At 49.6% G+C, this 6,922-nt stretch overlaps 1 long non-coding RNA gene across 1 annotated transcript; it reads left to right on the top strand.

Annotated features, from left to right (window-relative positions):
• The first annotated feature begins 5,231 nt into the window (after positions 1–5,231).
• On the top strand, positions 5,232–6,437 carry LOC136601742 (uncharacterized). The gene is made up of 2 exons (XR_010789477.1): positions 5,232–5,485; positions 6,180–6,437. It is a non-coding gene; the product is annotated as an uncharacterized lncRNA (long non-coding RNA).
• The last annotated feature ends 485 nt before the right edge of the window (positions 6,438–6,922 follow it).

The raw sequence follows: 6,922 nt of genomic DNA, 5'->3' as shown, positions 1-6,922 counted from the left end.
CACGGTCCACTTAACTACGGACACGTGGACAAGCACAGGCGGGCAGGGCCACTATATCTCCCTGACGGCACATTGGGTGAATTTAGTGGAGGCTGGGACAGAGTCAGAGCCTGGGACCGCTCACGTCCTACCCACCCCCAGAATTGCGGGCCCCAGCTCGGTGGTGGTATCTGCGGAGGTGTATGCTTCCTCCACTAAAGCACCCTCCTCCTCCTCCTCCTCCTCTGTCTCACAATCAAGATGTGTTAGCAGCAGCATGTCGCCAGCAGTCGGTGTCGCGCGGTGTGGCAGCACAGCGGTGGGCAAGCGTCAGCAGGCCGTGCTGAAACTACTCAGCTTAGGCGATAAGAGGCACACGGCCCACGAACTGCTGCAGGGTCTGACACAGCAGACCGACCGCTGGCTTGCGCCGCTGAGCCTCCAACCGGGCATGGTCGTGTGTGACAACGGCCGTAACCTGGTGGCGGCTCTGCAGCTCGGCAGCCTCACGCACGTGCCATGCCTGGCCCACGTCTTTAATTTGGTGGTTCAGCGGTTTCTGAAAAGCTACCCACGCTTGTCAGACCTGCTCGTAAAGGCGCGCCGGCTCTGCGCACATTTCCGCAAGTCCCACACGGACGCTGCCACCCTGCGCACCCTGCAACATCACTTTAAGCTGCCAGTGCACCGACTGCTGTGCGACGTGCCCACACGGTGGAACTCTACGCTCCACATGTTGGCCAGGCTCTATGAACAGCGTAGAGCTATAGTCGAATACCAACTCCAACATGGGCGGCGCAGTGGGAGTCAGCCTCCTCAATTCCTTTCAGAAGAGTGGGCCTGGTTGGCAGACATCTGCCATGTCCTTGGTAATTTTGAGGAGTCTACCCAGGTGGTGAGCGGCGATGCTACAATCATTAGCGTCACCATTCCTCTGCTATGCATCTTGAGAAATTCCCTGCAAACCATAAAGGCAGCTGCTTTGCGCTCGGAAACGGGGGCGGGGGAAGACAGTATGCCGCTGGATAGTCAGAGCACCCTCCTGTCTATTTCTCAGCGCGTACAGGAGGAGGAGGAGGAGCATGAGGAGGATGAGGAGGAGGGGGAAGAGACAGCTTGGCCCGCTGCTGACGGTACACCGGCTGATTGCCTGTCATCCTTTCAGCGTGTATGGCCTGAGGAGGAGGAGGAGGATCCTGAAAGTGATCTTCCTAGTGAAGACAGCCATGTGTTGCGTACAGGTACCCTGGCACACATGGCTGACTTCATGTTAGGATGCCTTTCTCGTGACCCTCGCGTTGCACGCATTCTGGCCACTACGGATTACTGGGTGTACACACTGCTCGATCCACGGTATAAGGAGAACCTGCCCACTCTGATTCCCGAAGAGGAAAGGGGTTCGAGAGTGTTGCTATACCACAGGACCCTTGCGGACAAGCTGATGGTAAAATTCCCAGCCGACAGCGCTAGTGGCAGAAGGCGCAGTTCCGAGGGCCATGTTGCAGGGGATGTGCGTAGATCGAGCAGCATGTACATCCCAGGCAGTGCAACAGTCTTTAAGGGCCTGGCCAGCTTTATGGCTCCCCACCAAGACTGTGTCACCGCTCCCCAGTCACGGCTGAGTCGGCGGGAGTACTGTAAAAGGATGGTGAGGGAGTACGTAGCGGATCGCACGACCATCCTTGGTGACGCCTCTGCCCCCTACAACTACTGGGTGTCGAAGCTGGACACGTGGCCTGAACTAGCCCTGTATGCCCTTGAGGTGCTTGCTTGTCCTGCGGCTAGCGTGTTGTCGGAGAGGGTGTTTAGTGCGGCTGGGGGAATCATCACCGATAAGCGTAGCCGCTTGTCAACCGACAGTGCCGACAGGCTAACACTCATCAAGATGAACAAAGGCTGGATTTCGCCAGACTTCTGTTCTCCACCAGCGGACAGCAGCGATACGTAAGCAATACGTAGGCTGCACCCGCGGATGGAAGCTACGTTCTCTCTCACCATCCAAAACGGGGACATTTGTGCTTCATCAATCTGTGTCTAATATTCCTCCTCCTCCTCCTCCTGCTCCTCCTCCTGAAACCTCACGTAATCACGCTGAACGGGCAATTTTTCTTAGGGCCACAAGGCTCACTCAAATAATTTTTCAGAACAATTTTTATAAGTTTCAATTAGCTTAAAAGCGTTGGAACTTTAACTTGAACCAATTTTTCGTTACACTGGGCTGCCTCCAGGCCTAGTTACCACTTAAGCCACATTAACCAAAGCGATTCACCTGCCATCTTGGTTGGGCATGGCCAATTTTTACTGAGGTACATTAGTACTGTTGGTACACCAATTTTTTGGGGCCCTCACCTACAGTGTAATCATAGTAATTTCTATGTTCTTCGCCTGCACTCATGGTACAGAAAGGTGTGTGGGGTTGGCCTACAGTTTAGCTACATAAATGTCACTTGTGCCTTGGCTATACTAAGGCTACTGAAATGGAACGAAGACTGCGCTCCCGCTATACTGCTGCTTCAGAATTGTTACTGGGGCCTGTCTTGAGTGCTACTATTGCTTACATGGAACGAAGACTGCGCTCCCGCTATACTGCTGCTTCAGAATTGTTACTGGGGCCTGTCTTGAGTGCTACTATTGCTTACATGGAACGAAGACTGCGCTCCCGCTATACTGCTGCTTCAGAATTGTTACTGGGGCCTGTCTTGAGTGCTACTATTGCTTACATGGAACGAAGACTGCGCTCCCGCTATACTGCTGCTTCAGAATTGTTACTGGGGCCTGTCTTGAGTGCTACTATTGCTTACATGGAACGAAGACTGCGCTCCCGCTATACTGCTGCTTCAGAATTGTTACTGGGGCCTGTCTTGAGTGCTACTATTGCTTACATGGAACGAAGACTGCGCTCCCGCTATACTGCTGCTTCAGAATTGTTACTGGGGCCTGTCTTGAGTGCTACTATTGCTTACATGGAACGAAGACTGCGCTCCCGCTATACTGCTGCTTCAGAATTGTTACTGGGGCCTGTCTTGAGTGCTACTATTGCTTACATGGAACGGACACGTGGAGAGGACACGTAGTGCCTCAAAAACATCCCCCTCCTCCTCCAACAGGGAAAACATTGTTGGCAAATGCCTTTGCATTGGTTCGTCTGGCGGCAGTCCAAGAATTTCACCTTTACCGACACTACAAGAGAGCCCCCCCACCATCCCCCCGCCACGGCCCACTTAATCCTGGCCACATTCCGAAAACCAACAAAATACAACCGTGGTACTAGGTCCGCAGTCACCACCACATTACCACCAACGCGGTTACTGTTAAGGTGCATATAACCACGGACACGTGGAGAGGACACGTAGTGCCTCAAAAACATCCCCCTCCTCCTCCAACAGGGAAAACATTGTTGGCAAATGCCTTTGCATTGGTTCGTCTGGCGGCAGTCCAAGAATTTCACCTTTACCGACACTACAAGAGAGCCCCCCCACCATCCCCCCGCCACGGCCCACTTAATCCTGGCCACATTCCGAAAACCAACAAAATACAACCGTGGTACTAGGTCCGCAGTCACCACCACATTACCACCAACGCGGTTACTGTTAAGGTGCATATAACCACGGACACGTGGAGAGGACACGTAGTGCCTCAAAAACATCCCCCTCCTCCTCCAACAGGGAAAACATTGTTGGCAAATGCCTTTGCATTGGTTCGTCTGGCGGCAGTCCAAGAATTTCACCTTTACCGACACTACAAGAGAGCCCCCCCACCATCCCCCCGCCACGGCCCACTTAATCCTGGCCACATTCCGAAAACCAACAAAATACAACCGTGGTACTAGGTCCGCAGTCACCACCACATTACCACCAACGCGGTTACTGTTAAGGTGCATATAACCACGGACACGTGGAGAGGACACGTAGTGCCTCAAAAACATCCCCCTCCTCCTCCAACAGGGAAAACATTGTTGGCAAATGCCTTTGCATTGGTTCGTCTGGCGGCAGTCCAAGAATTTCACCTTTACCGACACTACAAGAGAGCCCCCCCACCATCCCCCCGCCACGGCCCACTTAATCCTGGCCACATTCCGAAAACCAACAAAATACAACCGTGGTACTAGGTCCGCAGTCACCACCACATTACCACCAACGCGGTTACTGTTAAGGTGCATATAACCACGGACACGTGGAGAGGACACGTAGTGCCTCAAAAACATCCCCCTCCTCCTCCAACAGGGAAAACATTGTTGGCAAATGCCTTTGCATTGGTTCGTCTGGCGGCAGTCCAAGAATTTCACCTTTACCGACACTACAAGAGAGCCCCCCCACCATCCCCCCGCCACGGCCCACTTAATCCTGGCCACATTCCGAAAACCAACAAAATACAACCGTGGTACTAGGTCCGCAGTCACCACCACATTACCACCAACGCGGTTACTGTTAAGGTGCATATAACCAGTCTGACTGGGGCATGCAGACACCTTGACAGAATGAATAGTGTGTGGCACATAGGTTCCCCATTGCTATGCCCACGTGTGCAGCTCCTGATGGCGGTGGCACAGGATTGTATTTCTCATTGCTTCTGTACAGCATTGTGGGCTATCGCCCCGCCCCTATTAAAGAGGGTCGCTACCTAGCCGTGCCAACCCTGTGCAGTGTGTGCCTGCGGTCCCTCGTCGTGGCAGACGCACTTCTAAATAGACATGAGGGTGGTGTGGCATGAGGGCAGCTGAAGGCTGCGCAGGGACAGTTTGGTGTGCGCTGTGGGGGGGAGGGGGTGCGGTTGGGCAGCATGTAACTCAGGAGAAGTGGCAGTGGAGTGTCATGCAGGCAGTGATTGTGCTTTGTTGGAGGTAGTGTGGTGCTTAGCAAAGGTATGCCATGCTAATGAGCGCTTTTCAGAAGTAAAAGTTGTTGGGAGGGGGGGGGGGCCCACTCTTGCCGCTATTGTGGCTTAATAGTGGGACCTGTGAACTTAGGATGCAGCCCAACATGTAGCCCCTCGCCTGCCCTATCCGTCACTGTGTCATTCCCATCACTTTCCTGAATTGCCCAGATTTTCACACATGAAAACCTTAGCGAGCATCGGCGAAATACAAAAATGTTCTGGTCGCCCATTGACTTCAATGGGGTTCGTTGTTCGAAACGAACCCTCGAGCATCACGGGAAGTTCGTTACGAATAACGAACACCCGAACATTTTGGTGTTCGCTCATCTCTAGTTATAATGTGTTAATTCTGGACAGGGAGTCCTCCATAGTAATGGTTAAAGAAGTTCTTTGCTTATGTGATATTACTAGCATTTATTGTATGTGTCATGTGCCACACATTGATTCCACACATGTTCTATTCATTAACTAAAATATGTCATTCCTTTTTAGGTGTGAAAAGTAAACAGTTTGTTCCACAGTTGGTTTCAGATTATAATGCAAAAAAGTTTGATTTGGACAAACTAGTGTCACATAAGCTACCACTAGAAAAGATCAATGAAGGATTTGATCTCATGCGAGCTGGTAAAAGGTATGTATTGTTTCTGCAATATGACTTCTCCATCTCAATTTCAGTACTTATTTAATATTATTAAGCGGGAGGAAGATAATTACCATGCTGAGTCTCAGCCCTAAGCAACACAACCCCCTGTTTGAGACACCATAGAAAACATATCCTTCAACTGAGTTTCTTTTTTAACTGGTTGGTTGACTGGGACCATTCTTTTTGTCTGTTGATGTGATCACATGACGGCCAGTTGAGTGGTACTTGGGGCCAGGGCTTTTTTTTTTTTTTTACAGAAGAACCAAATGGGAGTTTGGAGTGGGACAGTTGGTTTATGTAAGAGCACTTGCTGACTTGTTTCTCCTAATTTAAATGGGTATGTCTTGGTGATAGACTGTCTATGGTGGTTGAGGGCCCAAGAGTTCAAAAAATAATCTGATGTATTTTAACTATTTGTATGATGGCGCCTCCAACCCTTCCTCTCCTACACACACTGCAATATATGTATGGTCTAAAATAAAGAGCATGATACTACTGTTGGCAGACCATCAGACCAATCAACTCCTTAAACTCTTGATCTCGAGAATCTTTATGATTCATCACATCATTAGTTTCCATCATTGGTGCCTTTAACTAGAATTATATACAACCTATAGCCTATGTGATCTGTGATCTTCATTTAAATGTGCATTTTAAGATAACTTTTTTATTTTCCTTGCAGCCTTAGGACAATAATGACATTTTGACACTGCAATTGAAGTTCCCATATCTACTGTTTCTTGTACCATTGAAGTGGAGATGCTCAAAGAGACCACACCAATGTGTTTAATGTAATTCCATAATGTAGTCCTCCATTGCAGCTAAAATAAACGCATATGTGGATTTTAGCTATGAATTATTGTGGTATTCAGAACAGTGTTATGGTGTCACATAATAGAATATGTATAAGATGACAAGAAATAAAACCTGTTCTACTTCACTGCTGGTTTTGTTTCTCTTACTCAACATACTGTATCTGGTTATAGGCATCTCCTTTAGGCTACATTCACATAGTGTTAAAACTTTCATGCTGGGTTAGGGCGCCCACCCACTGGCGTTTGCGATTTTCGTGCGTGAAAAACGCAGCATTTTTGCGGCGTTTTTCCCGCGTTTTCCGCCGCGTTTTCGCGGCTTTTCCGTTAATTTCCATTGACTTTCATGGGTGCATTAGGAGAAAAATAAGGACACATATGCAACTGACAGTTCCTATGTTAAAAAACGCAACGCAACGCAAAAAAAAACGCCAGTGGACAGGAGTACATTCAATTCTAATTGCTCTTGAGAAAAAACGCAAAACGCAAAGAAAAAAAAATCGCCAGTGGGTGGGCGCCCTTATTGTTCCTGTTTTACATCTGTATCACCGAAAACCACACGCAGATGGAACCAAAGGCTGCCATAACTAAAGTGGAGCTGCGGACTTAAGTC

The sequence above is a fragment of the Eleutherodactylus coqui genome, unplaced genomic scaffold (assembly GCF_035609145.1).
Source record: "Eleutherodactylus coqui strain aEleCoq1 unplaced genomic scaffold, aEleCoq1.hap1 HAP1_SCAFFOLD_120, whole genome shotgun sequence".
Classification (NCBI taxonomy): domain Eukaryota; kingdom Metazoa; phylum Chordata; class Amphibia; order Anura; family Eleutherodactylidae; genus Eleutherodactylus; species Eleutherodactylus coqui.
Note: the sequence above shows the minus strand (reverse complement) of the source record. Positions and strands in the feature narration are given on the sequence as shown.